We start from the raw sequence: 19,381 nt of genomic DNA on the forward strand, positions 1-19,381 counted from the left end.
CTTATACATTTTCTTTACTTGGTGTGATTTATTTTCCTATCACGTCTGTATATATTTTTTTCCTTTCTTAAAGTCTTTATCTTTTTTAATGCAGTTCGGTAAATCACAACAGCTCGACATAATTTCAAACTTTTGCGTTGTACGTATGCTTCGGTTCTTGTGTTCTTTTTAATTTTTTCTATTTGATTTTTAACTGTTATCATCTAACAAATAGAAACCTATTGTCAATACTATCGTTATACTCTTAATAGCGAATTAATTATGTGTTGACAAACAAATAAAAAAGAAAACGAAACAAAAGCTAGCAAATTTTTGGATTAATTTTTTTACTTTTAGAAAACTTTCCAACTCGATAGTAATTTTCTCTTTTAAATATAAATTTGACAGACAGATATAAATTGATATAAATCTAATATTCGAATACCTATTACTGCTCAGTCAGTCAAATTTAATAATAAGTAGATATCATTTTTGCAATGAAATGAAAGAATATATTTCGAATAATTTTGCATATCACGTTCGATTAAAATTAATTAAGCGTTTTATTTCTGGCATTGACTGTTTTTGAATGACTTTCTCCTTGTCATTAAATATGATTTGAATTTATTAATCATGAAAATGGCATCAAAATCACTCTAATCGAAATTAAAATTTCTGGAAATACGGTCAAAATCAATTGATCGAGCTTAATTCGAATTGCTACTCTCATCCGAATCCAATTTTGAATTTAATATTCATAAATAACGTCTCTCTCCAGATGGATCAATATTTTTTTCGAAATATATTTTTTTAATTTTAACTTCACCGAAAAAATACAATTTTAATAACAAATCTAATCATAATACACAAGCCTTCATTCAAAAAAGCATAAGAGTATAAAACTTCATTTACACCATGAGTCTGTTACCGTTCTCGCACATGCACGCACTTTGAAAGGCTATCTGACATAATTGTACTTCTTACTTTGCTTACTGTGCGTGCAATGGTGTTCAACTGTGGCGAAGTTCATTAATTTTAATTGCAGCTTGAGCATGGCTATGCTCTCATGTCTCGTGACTCGTGTCTATTATTTTTTTCATTTTTCGCTTTGTCACAGACTACGCGACTCAGCCTTACTATCATAACCCTTTTTACCTATACGTTTTTCATTTATCTACGGCCATAGCACGTAATCAAAAATAAATGAAGTACTGAATCAATAAGCGGTTTTATTGTTCCAAATAGCTGTTTTCAACAGATAGCGTATTTCAAGTGCGCACAATAGAAAATCTATTTGATGGACATTCGTAAACGAAGAAATGAGTTCATATGGCATTGCTTTTTCACTGGAAGTATTAATTAATTCTCTGCCTTGGGTGAAGAAGAAATGCAATTGTGCAAAGCGTCATGTGAACAAATGAAAGAAAATTCTATTTAATTTCGACAAAATTATCAATCATTCTGAGATACAAGTAAACTCGATGCAATTCAATTTGCAACAATTGCTTGTTGTCGCAATTAAATCAACTTGGAAAAATGGAATAAAAAATCTATTGAAAATTAATTACAAAATTGACCCTGATAAATAATCTTTGAGTCAGCGAAAAAATTCCTGAAGTAATTAAGCAACAGCGGCTATAAAATTTCTCGTGAAAAAGAAATAAAAAGTGTCGCTGAAAGCCAGCAATGATATAGTAACAGAGAGAAAGAGAGAGAGAGAGAGAATGCAATATAAACGACGACACTGCTTCCCTCTTTCCCTCACTCTTTTTACGCGGTATAATTGGTTTTCTTAACTCGTCTCGCGGATTTCGTGGACTGCCGCCACGGATTAAGCAACTTTTGCTCTTTCGTGTGCGCGTCGAAACGGAAAGAATTAAGTAGCTTATAGTACACTCGTGAATAAAACCACAATGCCAGAACTAAAAAAAAAAGAATCCAATAATTCCACAACGAAAAAAGACGATAAAGAAGAAAGAAGAAAAAGTGTTATTTACACCTCGTTAGACTTTGCTATTGGGGAGCTGCTATTCTCGTTTGCCAGTGGCGCCGTCCTTCTCGACTTTTCGTGTCTAATCAGCATGCGCAAAATCATGCGCGAGTCACGTCGGAAGCTAAGAGAGAATGCCGACATGCTCGCACATACGTTGAACACATACAACGCACGACAAGGAGAATAATTATTATGCCTGCTAGTTTGCTAACTTTAGTTCTGTTGTTGCTTCTGGGTGTAATGGCGTGCAGACGTGGTCGCTGTGTGTGCTGTGTGTACGAAACGAGTGAATTAATTTGCCATGTCGGCTTTGAGTTGACGGTATGAATAAACAATTTCATCCGACGAACTTTACTCAGCGTTTAGTTAGTTTTTTTCTTTCGGAAATTCTTTGAATGGCAATTAAAAGCTACATGAAAGATTATTTACTCGTGTTTTGAAGCACTTTTCCAAAATAAAAACTGTGCGTTTTCGTTTCTAACACAATTCACAATAAATGTCGTTCAAAGAATAGCGCTACGAATGCGATTTACTCGTCGAATGTTTTGAAAATTATAAGCGTGTGCGTTTTTCACGAAACTTGTTGTTTGACCCAATGAACAATCTTTGACAAGCGAATTACATAGAATTTAATTATTAAAAAATTGCACATATCTTTAGACGCTCTCCACGCATACAAGCCACCTCTTTCTATGCTATTGTTTTCACGCGGAATGAAAGAAACCAGCTGCCCTATTTACATTTTTTTTTGCTTCTAACGAAGTTAAAGTAAAAAGATTCCGCTGCGAAGCGTAGTAGTAATAGTCAGCCTTTAGTGCGCCGCACGGCCAACGGACTAAACGAGCAATAAACTACCCCATTACCTTGGAGAAAATAGCATGAGGCAGGAAACTTATAGTAGCAGTACAGCAACGCTATTTAAAATTGGAATGGAATGAGAAAAGAAAAACAGAGCAGTCTAAGATCTGTAATGATTTTTGTTCGGTTTAACAATGTTAGACATTCCGAGCTTTCAAAAATTCGATCGAAAATATGCGTCTTGCTAACAAGAAAGAAAGAAAGAATTGCCTCATAGTATCTGAATCAGCATAATCGAAAAATTATCTATAAGAAATGGAAAACAAGGACGAAAGCAAGAAAGGGAAAAAAAACAAAGAGGCATAATCCGCATGATCAATCTGTCAGTTGCTAGGGTCGCTCGTTTGCATGGCCCTGAGGGAGCCAACTCTCCCCGGCGGCGGCGTTAAGAGGAGCACGCCGAAGGAACGAAGTCGACCTCTTCTCTTTCTCTTCTATCAAGCGGAACGGCGGCTCGTTTTTCGGCGGTAGCTGCCAATGCTGCAGTGCGGTTTATTTTTAGACGTCTGGCTCTGCCTGCTTTTTTTTTGCTGCAGAATTGCGCTGCCAGAAGAGGGAAGATTTTTCTGCGAAATCTGCAAGTTTCTTTTTTTATCTCGCTCGACCTCACGGGAACGCGAAGGCTTTTACCATCACCACGGGGAGACGAGGGAAAAGGAACATTTTTTAACCAGTTATGAAAAGAGCCGTTTGGCTTTCTCTCACGCTCTCTTGAGTACCATTGCTTTTTTGTTCGCTACGGATTGTTGTTTGCGGAATACGAACAAAAGTGGTAAAGCTTTTATGTCGATAAATCAGAACTGTAGATACAATAGCAATTACCGAGTCTGTGAAGTTTAGGTTGCACGTGCAGTATATTATGCGCAGGTGCGATAAAGAGATAATATTAATCGTCATAGCTTTAGGAATTTGGAGTTTTTAAGCCTATTACTACATAACCAACGCAATATAGGTATTTGAAATCACAATTATTCGACATATTACATCCGGAAAAAATACACACAAGAGCTCCTGCACATTCGATTTATCGGGACTTTCATGTCACAGTAAAAGCTGCCACTACTATATTCATGTCCATTAAAATAATAATGAGCATGCCCATGTATAGCCCATATCTGGACTTTGATGAAACATACAGGCATAGAATACAGTCAACACAAAGTCCACTGATTTATTTATTATTTACTTCATTTATGTTTGTCACGGTTTAGTTTGTACACAGTTACCAATCAATATCCCCCGAAACATCAACAGTTTGAAAAAAAAGGTGTCGACTTCAAACGATACTTACGTGCGCCTTGTGCTCGGGCGTCGAAGATGGATTAGGTGTGTTCGGCAGGGAGCCCCCGGAAGGGGTGCCGTGCCGCAGCCGCGCCAGGGCCGTGCGAAGGCCCTCCGTCACGAGGCTCTTTTTATCTCCTTCACGGCAGAGCAGCACTTCCCGCCCCCCTCGGGCCCGCTTGCGACCCAGCTTTTTCAATCTGAATCGTTTCGCGCGCCGCTTTTTTATTTTTATTTATTTATTTATTTTTTTCTTGCTTTGACGCTTCGGCTTTGTTTATTCTTTTCTATGCCAATTCATGCGGGCTCTGCTCTGCCGGGGCTTCGTTCGCTGTTGTTGCACTGCGAACAAACAGACATCATTGCATTATCGATTTGGCACATTTGGAAAAACTACTTCTTCGGTAACTCGACATTATTTCAATTAGACGTGAATTTCCACTTCGTGAAATAATAAATAAAATCAATCATGAATATAACCTGAAAGTGGAATATAAGCTTCAATCTTTTTTTCTCACACTTCTATCCAACGCAATTTCTTTCCTCTCAACTTCGTAGTCAAGCAGAGAATTGAATGCTTCACGAATGCGGGGATGAATGAAACAGAGTGGGACGAGCATCTAATATTGATGTTTGATTGAGCGGAAGTGAATGAAACGCACGTGTTGATTTAAGAAAAATAATATTCTATATCTCACTACGAATACGTAGCTAGCGTATTCGATTGATTATGTCTAAATCAGAACCTTAAGAAGTTTATTTACATTTAACGTAAAAAGGCCCTATTTTATTTTTTAACATTTTCCGGAACAAAGGATGAGAAATGCAACTCCGCGGACGTTTAGTTGCTTGGATTTATATGCCTGGTACGAGTGTAACGGCAATGTCGTTGAAAAAACGAAAAAAAATCCATGAGTTGTGCACTCGTCGGTCGACAGTCGCGACAACACCGCAAAAAAAGCTCCCTTTCTATCTCGGCAGATATCCAATTACGAGCAGAGAGGTGTCGAGCTCTTTAGGCAGTGAGCGCGAAATGCATAATATCGGTTTCACCAGTACAGCGAGAAATTCCGACAGCTATAGTGGTTGAGTTCACCTCCGCGGATGGAATTAGAGGCGTAGTAGAGAGATCCTTCCGCTTATTGATTCCGCAGCTTCTGCTGCCACTCTACTCGACTCCGGCAGCAACGTCCGATTACGTGGCTCCTGCTGTGGCAGCCTACGACTTTGACCTGTAACATGCCAACGGCGATTAATGAGAAACGTTGAACTTTCATAACCGCCGCCTTGGAACTTGGCTTTAGGGAAATGAAAGAGGCTGCTGTTTTCGATATGAGTTAGACGCGTTTCGCATCAGAGAGATTGATTCATTTGCTTCGTGTTCCTCGCTTTGCAAACTCTTATTAGATTAGATTGAGTGACGAGTTTTTGTTATAACAATACATACATCCATGGTACTATCTAATTAACATCAAAGCTTCAGGCTTTACAATCGATTTGACTTAACGAGTTATGGAGATTCGATATTGTCTTAGCGACAATGTCACGTCGCTAATAGATTATCAATACTAAAGACAACGTTGTACATCACGTTAATTATTCATTGGTGAACGACCATATTCTGCAATGCGTAATTGTCGTATCAATTAACGTTATTAACCAAATGAAATTCATTAAGACTCCACAGTGGAAAACATTAATTAAGAACAACGTCCTTCTTTTGCAAGAAATTTAAGAATGAGTTCTCAATGCAATTTATATAACAAATAATCTTTTATTCCATAATTATTCAATGTTATTTCCACGCTAGAAATATTAAAGCAACGCGTACAATTCACTGAGCATATATCTAAGGAGAAAAAAGACCATTGCAATTGTCTTGTACAAATTTGTACGAGTAATTTGTGCCTGAGATGAAGTTAAACTTTTTGAGATGAGCAGCACGTATTTTCTTTTTGCCAAGTTTCACTGAGAGACTGAAGTGTTGTACACGTATCCCTTTGCGATTGGCAGATATCTCGATATATGACGAAAAAGGATATGTAACAATGTTGTTAGGTGCGTTACGACTTTTTTCCAATACACTAAATTGCATTTCATTACAATTCCCAGACTACTAGGCTGTCATTTAACTACCAGTCAAGTGAAATGAGTCGTGATGCTAATATATACTACAGGCGAATTCGTTAATTCACTAAGAAGCTCATACATCGCAGTCGCGACTACGAAAAGAAAGCAGGCCGCAAGTAGTAATCTTCCTCGGCTACGGAAATAAGGTCGAGCGCGCAAAAGCTTTAAGGTGTGCAAGCACATCTGACGCTCACGCGTGCATTTCGTTTCGAGTTAGCTGCTGCACGACCACTAACCGTTCAATTATCGTAACGCTTAGGCGTCGACTGCCACGTTGAGGACATAATTATAGGCTTTAATCGTGCAGCTCCTAAAACGCATAATTATGCCGTTCTGTTGTTACGACAACAACAATTGCCGGTCGCGTCGTCGAGCTGTGTCTGAGAGATTTTCAAAAGAGATTACACTGGTTATACGTGAAGTGCATACACGTACACGCTTAAACGGTCACGTTGTTTCAGAGGTGATATGATTTATCTGCCGATAAGGGATGCAAATGAAGTGATTTGCCGCTCGAATACAAGAAGATTTATATATCGTTCAGCTTTTGTAAAATAGCAAAATGAAGAGAATAAAATTTTAATTATACTTTTCATTGCGTGAATGACGATCCAAAAAGACACGATTTTCCATTGTATGAAAAGATCCCGTGGCATTGTGCCAGGAGCACAATAGCTTCTAAAAATGCAACAGTGAATTCAATAACGAATGCAAGGGCTTAAAAGTATTTGTACTCATACGAGTATAATTCGATGCGTAGACGGGTTAAAAATTATTGTTAATGATGAGAGCCGGAATAATTTTGAATACGCCGAATGAGTATATCGTACTTTTTGAATAAATATTTTTATTTAAATTTTTTAATAGTTTTATAGGGAGTTTTATTTAAATTAAATCCAATCCAGAATACAATGCGGCAATAGATGAAGGCATAAAGAAGCCTGTCGCGAAGAGGAATAATCCAATATAACCAAGTGGACACTATTAAATCTATAAATATAATAAAAAGACGGGAATTCTGAGATTTTACATAGTTTACAAAGTATTCGCGTGCCGCTCTAATTGCAGAGAGAGAACAACTTGTCAGTTCGCTGGCTCGAGCTCAAGAAGCCAAAGGTTTTCTTTTCTCCTTTTCGGTGCGTTCCGAGTACCCCACTATTCTGTTTCTTCCTCCATCGTCGAAACTTTTCCGGGGATACACATTTTTAATAGACCTTACGCACCGCCGGCTCACTAGTCACACCCACGCTGACCACCTCGTCAACCTGCATGATAATCCGTTCTTTCGCCTTCGCCATTTTCGTTTAGGGTGACTCTTGTTACCCGGAAGCAAATTTCATCACGAGGTCTATAACAAGCACGATGAAAGATGCCTAATTAGAAACAGACCCCGAAAAACCTAACCGAAGAAAGCGATATCGGTTAAAGACAGGCTCAAGCTCGTCTGCGGTACACGTGTGCGACGCCGTGCACTTTTCCAGTCGGCGGTCGCGTCTCTCTTCCGATGCGCTATAATTTACGTTTTAACAAATATCGTTCGATGAGCTAAGCTCGCATTCATTTTCGAGAGGGATAGAGTTCATTTCGCATTGAACGCACTGCGACTGAATTTACATTATCTACTGAAATGCCAGAGTCTTGTTTCTGCATCACTTGCTCATTCCCATTGTCGCGCGCGTTTTTATAGAAGTAGTAGCTTCGTAGTACACGCTTTTGCATTTCGAACATTGAAATAACGTTCGTCACAGACTATATATACGCCCACAGCTCGAGACATTTTTAACTCGCTTTGCTTGGTGTCATTTAAAAGATACATCCTAATATTTAGCTAATCTAACGAATAATACGATTTTTTCTCGCCCGAATATACGTATATATACAATGTCAGCTATGATCATATAACTTGTATGGTCACTATAAACAAAGGTTTTTTTAAATTCCGAGAATTTCTTTATAAAATAAGTACTCAGAAAATTTCAGAACTTAACTTTTTTCAACTACGAAATTGCAAAAATGATCTAAAAATAGATAGGTCTTATCGCTTGAATCGACAATAAAAAAAAAGATTGAACCATACGATTGTGCACGATAAAAGAAAAGTACAAAAGTTCTCAAGCTGACTGCATACTCAAAATAAGAATTTTTTTTATAGTCTGTGTGCCGATGGTTGCTGTGTTAAAGGACGAGAAAAAGTTAACATCGACAGAATAAAGTTGATCGGATCTAACACACATAATCGAGCACGTAGTAATACGATTCTCTCTCTCTTGAAGAGATGACTTCTGTTAAACAAGTTCCTTTTCGTTCGCTCGATCTCGATATGCCTACGCATAGTCACTTTTGGAAAATTGAACGAGAAAACTGCCTATATTTACGTCTCTTTCTATCTCTCTCTTTCTTTCTATCTACTGATCTAACGTGAAAGTGTTAGAGCAGTACTTCGAATAAATGTTTTAAGTCGCAATAAAACAGATTAGTATGGCGCAAAATGTGTTTTACCAGGCGTGTAAGAACTTATTATTGTCGGAAAGAACATTTTGTTTTCTTATCTCTCGGCAAACATTTTGAAATTGGAAAAACGTAATTACCACGAGCGTGGAACTTCAATATTCGGAGAAAAAGAAAAAACACAAAAGTCTTCTGAAACAATTGGATCCTTAACCCTCTTATTAGCACAAGCTTTGAACGGATATGAAGGGCTGTCAGTTGACCCAATTTCAAATTCTATTCTCTACATCGTAGGAGGGGGAAAACTTCATTCGATCTATTGAGTTCCAGTGAAGAAAAAACTGTATACGTGTTAATTAGATCGTTCGGAATATTTTTCTACCCAACAATCAATTTTCATTTACATATTCACAATTATTAGTTCTTTAATAAACGCTTTCAGTTCCGTGAAATGGAAAGAGAAAAAACGGAATTCAAAAGAGAAAAAATCAAAAGTAGGGGCAATTTTTCTCGTTTATTCTCTTCCTTAGCGCGAACCTACACTCCATTTGTTTCGAATATTCCCGACAGCTCCGCGAATACGAGAAAAATAAATGAGAACGCAAGGGAAACTTTGAATATATTACCCAAGAGAGAAAAAAAGGTATAAATAATCAAACGCTGCGCACAAAGACCTTTGTAGATGAGATAAAACAAATTATTGTAAACCAACGAGAACTAAAAAGTACATTTTCGAACAGGATCAGACTTGCGGTTACATACGAAAGTATCCATATACAGGATTTCTACTTTAGTGTCTTTCCATTGTTATATATAGTACCTTCCATTATTCTTTCGCGCGAGAGTGCTAATGCATGACCAGACGAGTAATTGCGTCGTAATGTTTGGAAGTGCAGTTCGGTCGTGAAATTCAAACAGCAATGATAGTAACTGTGAAATAAATACATGCACTGCGGTTCAGTAAACTGTTCTATATTTTGATTTAATTATTTATTCCCACCTTCAAAAATTATTTATATCATAAATTTTACGCGGTAAGCTTCCTTTGAGTCCACTATATTTTACATTTAAAAATTGAAAAATACTTGAATGTTATCACCACAATATTTCTCTCGAGTCAAAAAACAAAAGTACTGTTTTGAACTTATAGCATGTACCCTCGTAAAACACGTATTATTAAATACTGTTCTACTAATACCTTTCTTCGGAGCAACACACAATGAAGAATTCAAAACGTGATCGTAAAAAAATCCTTTTTTATATTATAGAAAAATGGCATCTCACGTCGTAAACTGACCGCGTGCGCGAGCAGCGTGGTCGTAAAAGAAAAAAGCAGCACACGGCATAAAATCAATTTACGAGGGATACTTTGCACAACATTCAATAGCAAAGAAATTTTTCGCTACTATACATTCATAATGATGCATCATACCGAGCGTATGTGAGCGTATTGTAGGCTAGAAGCTGATGTTTCAATAAGTCGATACGAATGTAGTTCGCTTGGCTATAGCTCGGGGAAACAAGCTCACCATCAACCTGCACTTCATCGCTGCTCTAGCTTTTATACAATTTTCGTTCTTCATCGCGAACCAGCTTGCTTGAACGTATCTATGTCTAAAATAGCGTGTCCGTTAACTGCGCGTGCCGTTACCTTTTGAAAGAGGTTTCAGGTGCTATTACGTCGTATAAATTATGTTAAGCGCATCAACGAAAATGATTGACGATCCAACCGAGATTAAACATTAGGCGCGAGAGAAGAAAAATAAAAACAATTATAAATCACTTTTTTTTTTGCTCGCGTCACAATTATGATTTCATCCTTGAACTGCGCGCACGATGAATAAATTAAGCTCGCCGCTTCTAACGCCCACAATTTACTCAAGCTTAATTGCCACTGAAATTGAAAGTCACCACCGCGTCATTTATTCAAAAGACATAAAGCAAACAATATTAACCACTCGCAGGCGGCATAAATTAAACGTTTCGATGAAGGTGTGCGATCTGCGCGTTGCAATTGCTTCGTCGTCTTCTTATGCAAGCGACGGACCCTGCATGGGTGGTATAATCCGCGTAGACGGTCTGCGAAACTTTGTTCGAAGCTAAAATTTGATAGCTGATAGGCGTGTATATGGATTTCACTTTATACAAGAGTTTCGCAAAAGCCTTACACTGTCGATCGTAAAGTGAGGATAAACGACGAGCTTAGCTCTTAGCTTGGAATTGTGTACATTATCTTGAAGAGATTTATTTTCTATTGGCTCCCCTTTACTCGAAGCACGAGTATTGGCATTTGACGAGCATAAAAGTCTAGCGAGTTTCGCCCGACAGTGTCCAAAGCGAGCAAAACTTTACAGCTGAACGCAACCGCATTAATATTGCTAATGAGATGCGCAATTCCTGGAAATTAAGGTTTCGATATTCACTATTGTGTACGATCAGCATATGCTATTCCGTACTACGTATCTAATTACCACTGTAAACATCGATGACATTTAGTCAATGCGCGATAATAGACATATTTTTCAGTATATTCAATTGATACAGTAATTAACTATGTTATTTGAATGACTGGTATAAATAGCGCGTGCGAGCATGGTGTAATAATTTGATTATTGGATTGGGTTCGGTTAAACAATAACATCGTGCCCACTCCGACAAGAACACCGTATTTGTAACAGTTTTGAAAGATCATTAGAAGACAAGTAGATTCCGAAAAATCCACACCATCCAATCCGACAATATTAATCAAAAAAAAAATTCCCAACGATATCGAGATTTACTAGCAAGACGCGTGATACTTCATCGATATCTCACCCCACGTACATCTTCGTCTTTTTTGTACATTTCGTATAGATAACTTCTCCCTGCTTTCAAACACACACACACATACACCCAAGTATGAACAGGAATCACAAATCGGACTCATTTGCTAAGAGATCAGAACGTGAGAGCGAGAAATCCTCCCCTAAAGTAACGGAAATCGCTTGGATCCATCTACGTAAGTGAGGCAAACCAATTCTTTTTTCCCTACATCGAAGTAGTACAAGTTCAATGAGCCCCTCTTTTTTGCCATGGGGAAAGCTAAAGTTGGTACATTGAGGGGAAAATTGTATGGAACGGGATGCATTTAATGTCTTATTTCCGAACTCAAATTGACTTTTTTCTATTAAATTTCTTTTGAGAATGTATTTGAGATTTGAGTCGGTCTGTACGGTGTGAATTTGCAGAAGCGGTAAGACTTCACTTTCGGCAAAAGAAATAAAATGTATAGTCATTTCTATGTAATTTTTTGTTTATCACTTGTAGTTTATTTTGCAAAGTAATGTAATTAGCTAACTAGATAAATTGATCGATAATTGATTGCTGTAATTTATCAGACATTTTCTGACTGCTGCGCAATTTGTAGTCAATTGCAAATGTGCGCCAGTCATACGAACTGAAATTGTAAACTCAATATAACAAGACAATGTAAGGCTCGTGAGCATAAAAATGACATATAAACTTTCATTAAAAAAGTCAGCAAACAAGTTTCCAAGACAGATTTCCCATGTCAGATCTGTTATTATATTCCATGTAGACTAGATAGCAAAGTTATTATCGCGAGGCGAAACTTTACAGCACCGAGGTCTAACTCCTTAAGCTGCTGTTATTTGACTGGCGCTGCTATAAAGTTTTGCACAGAACCAACAATGCATACATACAAACTTCTGTGAGGCTGTTACTGCCACGAGAATTTTCCAAGCGGTAATCTTTCATTTTTCACTTCAAATTGATCAAGCGCGATCTCATTTTTCTCTTTCACGATCAATATATAACCGACATGCCGGAAACGGATGTATCTGGCAACGGCAGTAGTTTCGAGACAAGACCAGTTTAATTGCTTAATTTCCTGTCGAATACCGCGTGGTCAAAGAAGAAAACAACCAAGAATTTCTTTTTCATTTTCGACCCTGAAACAGTACCACGAATGCTTGGGCGTTTAATACTGAAGCTGGAAGTTCGGTTGATTAAAACCGCTCTGGAACTCTCGTCAGACTGGTTCCATTACGATCAACAGTCTCTTAATAAGTCAATTAATTTCCGCTAAATTGTCGCGATTAAATTTAACGCGATGAACATTTGACTGGAAACTACACTGCGGAGGGCAAATGCTGTCCCGACCAAATAATATTTGAATGCGAGCGCGGGGCAGTGGATTAATAGATGGGAATTCATCGAAGGGAAATAAGCAATTACCGCCGTGAAAGTTGAGCTAAACGGAAGCGCGGTATTCGGTGTATTTCATCAGCTAACTGCATCACGCGATAGCCCGCAGTCTCGACTTGTAGGCGCGCGGACAAACTAGTCGTACGGCCTGGCTTACCTTTCGGCCGAATGCGCGGCCGCTGGGCGACGCGGGGTCGGGGGAAAACAAGCGACGGCGGCTGCGGGGAAACGGTGGAAACCAATAACCGAAGGCTTCTGTGTACGTGCCGCTTAACTCGCCTGTCAAAATTGCAGAATGCACTTTGCGCGCGCCTAACGAACTTGCTGCTTGCCTATATAGCTTGTCATCGAAGTCCCGACGGAGGGAACGTCGATCGCAAAAGCCCTCCCCCCCCCCCCCCCCCCCCGGCTCTCCACCTTCCGCCAAGGTAAACACACCAAGTCAGCGAGAATTTTCATTCTATGTGCGCAAGTGTTTGTGTTTGTCAATTCGCATGTGTACATTTGACGAGGTGAAAATTGCAGCCACACCACCTTCGTTATAGGAGCACTTTGTCTTCTATGAAATTCGCGCTTGGGGCTTCACACCCGCGATCGATGATTATTTTTAAACCTCCGTATTCCACTGCTCGATCCGTTTTTTTCGTTCGGATAATCATAGACCGCTCGCTCGGTTTCTTTTTTTGTTTTCACGTAGTTTATGCCGGAAATAATATGCATCATTAAGACACCGTTAGCGTATGGCTGCTTCCTACCCTTGTTTGCTTACTACAATCGATGATATAACTTTTCTATTCACTGTTTTATTAATTACGTGTTTCTTTGAGCAATTGTTCGAAAGTTTTGTTATTATAACAGAAATAGTCTTTTAAAATTGAATGGCCTACGAAGAAAGCAAAACGATATTAGAAGAGGATCGAAAAGTCGCATCCACATTCACGAAGCAAGTTTAAAATTGAATGACAATTTCCAAATTGTCATTCAATTTTAAAAATTAATGAGATTCCGTGAAAGAGAAAAGACATTTGAACGCACTATATTATACATAGACGGACGTACTCGCATAAATACAAGCTATTTCTATTCTAATAATGAACAAGCGCCTTGTGATCTTATTTTCACTGCAATGTATTCGAAGGAGCCTTACCGAAATAATGCATGACGAGAAAGGGCTTTGAGGTTTGTCAAGATACCAACATCACTAACGCGTCTAAAGAAAGAAAGTCCCAAGAACATCCAAGTGAATCCTAGGGCGACAGCGTGTTTGTTTCCGTTGAGCTTTGAATTTCTTTCGCTCTTGGTCGGTAAACGGTGCGGTCGAGATTGAATTTTCGAAGTGTCGTTAAAGCAAGATCGCCTCTCGCTGCTGCTGCTTCCCAAGGCTTGACCAATTATACGCGCCGATGTATTTCGGATACCTCTTGGGATGTGTCACGCTCTTGCTTGTAATGTGGGTCAATTGCGTTCCTTTGGGGACGTGAATTATTACGTTGCCGTGCACGCTTCGAGGCTTTCCGTGAATTGATAATGCAAAATACACCGTCGCTCGGCTCGGTCAAATGTGAGCGAGGTGGCAAAAGAAAAAATTTGTCAGTTTTCACATTTTACGCGCACAACGCGATCCGTAGATAGCAAGACGTGATTTTGGGTCAAAGTGCAGTAAAAGGATCCGCTAATTACACGACGGGGTGATTTAGCTGGGAAAGTGTTTTCGGTGATCTTTATTAAAGCCGAACCGAATGATTCAGGGCCTCGTTGGCGCGCAGATATTTCGCACGTGTTTTCTTTCTCTTATTCGGGGTTATTATGGTCATGAATTCATCGCGCTTCAAGGCTCCGAAAATTACAGGAAAAAGAGTTGGAGGAAGATTTTTCCTTTCTCTTTGCTTTTTTGAATTATCGATTTGAACCACTTACAGTGCTGCTCAGCATTGGATCGACTTATACATTATTCAATTTTTGCCCGTTGCCGGGTCGATCGATAAAGAGAGGTATCAAGCGATGAGTCGACGATCTGAATTTCGATGCTCGCTTTACGAAAATAAAATTTCTTCGAGAATGATTGATCCGTGGAAGAACTGAAAATGCATCTGTAATCTCATTGCAAAAGAACGTGAAAATAGGATTTCCCGAAAGCCAATTATGAGCCAAAAAGAAAATGTAATATTCATTGAACGAGCGTAAGGCATATTGTAATCTAATTACATTGTCAAAATTCAATCGTTACTCAAAGCGAAAGATTTTTATCCGAAGTAAAGCATGGATCCTAAAGTATTTAATTTATAACGCCTCACGGCTGTATCAAAGAAAGCGCGCGCGTGCGAACTTTGAAATACTTAAATAGCTTTCGAGTTCGAAGGAAGTTAATCGCGGGGAAAACTTACTTAGAATGGAATGGAAAATTAGATTTGACCAGGTTACTCTACTTGCGCGAACGCTTTATTTTCTTTTGCAAAGCTTTGTCTCCAGCGACACTAGTAGTCTTACTTGCTTGGCTCGATACGAGATAAATTATTAAAGCAGCCACCTCGAGGTTTTCGATTTGCTTTTAATCGGAAGAGACGATATCTCTTTTGTGAATTATGAGAGTACATTACGGAAAAGGTAAGTCTAAGTAGCCGGTATTCTTTAATTGAGAGACTGTAAAAAAGTTCCATAGAGCTTCAGTACCTATTATAACATTTGCTCGTGCATATCTTAAGTATTTTATTTAAATATATTTCGCAACCTTCTTTCGTGAAGCTCTCAATAAAGTGTATTTTATGCTTGAATCAGACGTATAGTGATATATTTAATTTGAAATAATTTACTTACGCAATTAGAACAAGCCGTAACAACATAAATCGTATTATTCAAGAAAATACATGTGTTTCCTCGACGATGTATAAATATTTGACTATTGAAAATATACTAATTTCTCATATCTACATAGTATTTTCCGAAGTCCTGTGATTTATATCAAATTCTCTTTAAAATGACAATTTATTTTCTTGTTTAGTAATTAATTCCGTTAAAAACGTTTCAGAGAAAATTAAAAAATTTTCTTTCTATACTATAAGATAAATTTAATTGGACTATCAAGGTAGATGTCGTTGAAAGTATATAAAACATTGAAATATTTTTATGACTTTGATCATCATAAAAAATGAATAACTTTTTCTTAATCTGAGACCTTAATGAACGCTAGCTTATCCTCGACATAGTTTGTTCGAAGAACAACACGTTTTCGATGAAACGGAAATATCGATAGAAACTAATAATCTACCAATTATCCAATCGACCTTATTATTTTCCATGCTTTATAATTGCGTAAGTTCAAAGTGAAACGCTGGATTAAACATGACTTACGTAAAGTAACAAACACAAAGCTCACCTACAATAACAGCAAGCGAAAATATTTTTTTTTTAATATTTGTCTGTAAAAATCTTACGCGTCGACCTTTCCTAACAACAGCATGTCAACCATATTAGCCTCGTGAAGTCATTTTTCGATGGAAGAAATTCAGAATGGAAAATATTGATCAGCAGCTTGTACACGGGAAATGGGAGCGCGTTATCTTGCAGGAACACGCACTGTCCCTCGTATCGTCCCTCCCCAAAATTTCGCCAAGAAAAACCGACGAACCCTTGCGCTCATACGTGGTCTGCGAGAAAATTTACAAAGCCACAACGAACGACAAGACTTTTTGATCGAAACGAGCGTCGAGATGAGTTGCTTCGACATGTTCCAATTGAAAATCACTCGTCGAAGCAAAATTAAAGATAAAAAAGAAAAACTTACGCGACGGTCGGTTATTTTTATATTTATAACGAACCCAATCAAGCAAATAATTACAAATGAATTATGCAACTAACAAGTACTGGAACAAAGTGAAATCCAGATTTGCGTCGATAATGCATCGCCAGGTATCAGAACGGGCGAGCATTACGAAACGATAAGTAGCGGTAATCCGAATCCACCCACTTAATGCGAACCAGCGATGAAGGCCGAAAATCTTTTATCTCTCATTTTCATTTTCGGCTTGCATTTCGGCCGCGAAGCTCGCGTATACGCGCGAGCCCCGACAAAGTCGCGGAGATAAACAACGACGGCGCACGTGATCAATATTACAGCCGGTGAAAAGTTTTTCCGACGCGTGTACGTGCCCGCTATTCACCGAATCACATCGCACTTTGTTATGAAAGTTCGCAAAGTAACGTGGATTTTCCGCGGTGTCTCGAAACGGACGTACACGCTAATGTGATTTTGCTGTTGTAGGCAGACAACGACACAGGTAATGTAATCGCGCGCGCAGTCACACTCTTGTTATGTAATAAATTTATATTTTCGGCGAGAGCGCAAAGCTCTTAGAAACCTTGTAATCGAATTACTAGACGTTACTGAAATTCGTTGAGATTGCCATTCTACGAAATGGGCGTGACGCTGTCGATGAATTTCAAGACCGCTGCTTTCGACAGTTGTTGAAGTTACATGAAGAATTATTAAGAAATTAAGAAATGCGCTGATAGAAAATATTTCCCGTGAAATATTCCCAATCAACGTTTCAACGTTCTCGGATATAATGAATGTTTATACAACAGGAAACTTGCAATTAAAATAAAAAATCTCTGGAATTCGGAGTATGCTTCAAAAGAATGGTTGAACAACTGCGCTCAGCGTAGGCAAACGGGAGCAAACCTACATTCGCAAAAATCTCCGCGGCACAATCAATAACAACAACGCATCGCGATGATTGATTCTTCGATCAACCAAACAAAACTAGATCCTCAATCCCAGAAATCTCCGTTGCACCTGTGTCAATATCGCGCAATAAGTGGGAGCTAAGGAAACACAGTGGGAGACGAGTGCATTCGCTCGGTCATCCCGCGAGAAGATGGAAGGGAAGGGAGGGAAGGCGAACTGTAGTAAAAGAGGGGATGACGCGCAGCATTTCTCTGCCCCTCTACTCCTCTGCGCTCGTTGACGTCGGGAAAAGCGGGACAGTAACCTGTAACCTTTCGCCGACCCAATTTCTACTCCGCGCGTAGAGCGCGCGATCAACGGGGTGAACGCACAATGGAACGTATACGCTCCTTATACCGCTTGCTGACGCAACGACGTTTCAATTGGCATAATTTTCCCATTCGACGTTTCATTTCATTCCGATTACTTTTCTCGAATGATCGTCTTCTTTTTTAGTATAATGCGATATTTTCTAATGAGGAGTTATTTTAATACCGATGAGAACAAGAAAAACTGATTGACTAGATTGAAAATAAAATGGGTGAGCTGACAAGTACAAATGTGCGTGTGTTTTATTTTTTTCGGGAAAATCTTAGGTTTGAAAGAATTAGAATGAGATTGCGATTAAGCGATCGAAGTTCAAGTTCCGTAATAACTATTCCGCAATTTCCAAAAAGGATATTCTTCGTACGAAAAATTGGGACGTCTGACTAAGGCCATTACTTATCTCATTACTTATCACCACCAATGCTAAGCATTTAATATTACAAATATCCACGTTATTTTCTCGTGAACCAAGTCACTGTCACAGTAGCGATATATAAATAATGAAAAAAAAAAAAACTCTTGCTTTTTTATTTCGTATCGATAATCAATGTTTCTAATAAGACCGAGAAACGAGAACGCGGCGATGCATGCCTCCTAGCATCCTTGAAGAAATTCAACTTTTGCCGAAGAAAAGGAAAAAAACATTGAAGGTATTTCCATACCCTTTGATATTCGCCGTAGGCGCGTGCAACGCCGTTACTTTATCGAGCAAACAACCTCCTGCGCGCCCGTTAATCAGCCCTCGAGCGTGTTAAATCGCTAAAGCGACGAAAGTTCAAGCTCTTAGCACAACTATCCTGGTTATGACGCAGTAGTGCCTCAAGATAGACAACTTTTTATTTTGAACAATGTGAGAATTTTCATTTGCGTTGAATTCTTCCAAGTTTACCCGGAGAGCTATGACGAGAGTTCGAGCCTTTCGCGAAGCAAAAAGAGAACAGCTTCTTATGCGTACCAGCGCGCATGAATTTTATCCGAAATTTCATAAAATCTTTTATAGTCGCCCCCACGCATCTCTACGCTAAAGTGGCCTCTTAGTAAGAGATTTTTCCCCATACTACGCTTAAAGTGGTGACCGCGCGTCCTCCTAGCAGGGAGCATAGAACCGCATGGACAGTCCGAGAGAAAAGTATCGCGCGCATGCGCGATTCACTTCACCTTTGAATAGTCGATGCCGTTCTGTGTTGCTTGCTGAGGGCGCAATATCACCCCTTTACGGGGGTGTGCGGAAAACTAGTATACGCAACACTGGACTACAAGTAGACAAACACACACTGTGTGAATATTACACGGTGCGTACTTTGCCTACTGTATTCCCTAGTAGAGTAATCTACTATTTATGGAACTTGTACACGCTATGTGTTATTTTAACAAGCTATGTTACCATAAGATTTAAATTATTATGATTTAAAGATGTTTTTTTATATTTTATTGCA

General features: G+C 38.8%; 1 protein-coding gene across 1 annotated transcript in view; it reads right to left on the bottom strand.

The window, feature by feature from the left end:
* Positions 1-19,381, bottom strand: part of LOC131665565 (uncharacterized) — a 107,920-nt gene that overhangs the window by 86,068 nt on the left and 2,471 nt on the right. The window contains exons 2-3 of the mRNA XM_058937527.1: positions 5,208-5,343; positions 4,122-4,453 (exon numbers count right to left, since the gene is read on the bottom strand). The gene's annotated coding sequence lies outside the window, so the exon portion shown is untranslated. The remainder of the gene's footprint in view (positions 1-4,121; positions 4,454-5,207; positions 5,344-19,381) is intronic.

The sequence above is a fragment of the Phymastichus coffea genome, unplaced genomic scaffold, assembly GCF_024137745.1.
Source record: "Phymastichus coffea isolate CEN01 unplaced genomic scaffold, Cenicafe_Pcof_1.1 PCOF00052, whole genome shotgun sequence".
NCBI classification, from domain to species: domain Eukaryota; kingdom Metazoa; phylum Arthropoda; class Insecta; order Hymenoptera; family Eulophidae; genus Phymastichus; species Phymastichus coffea.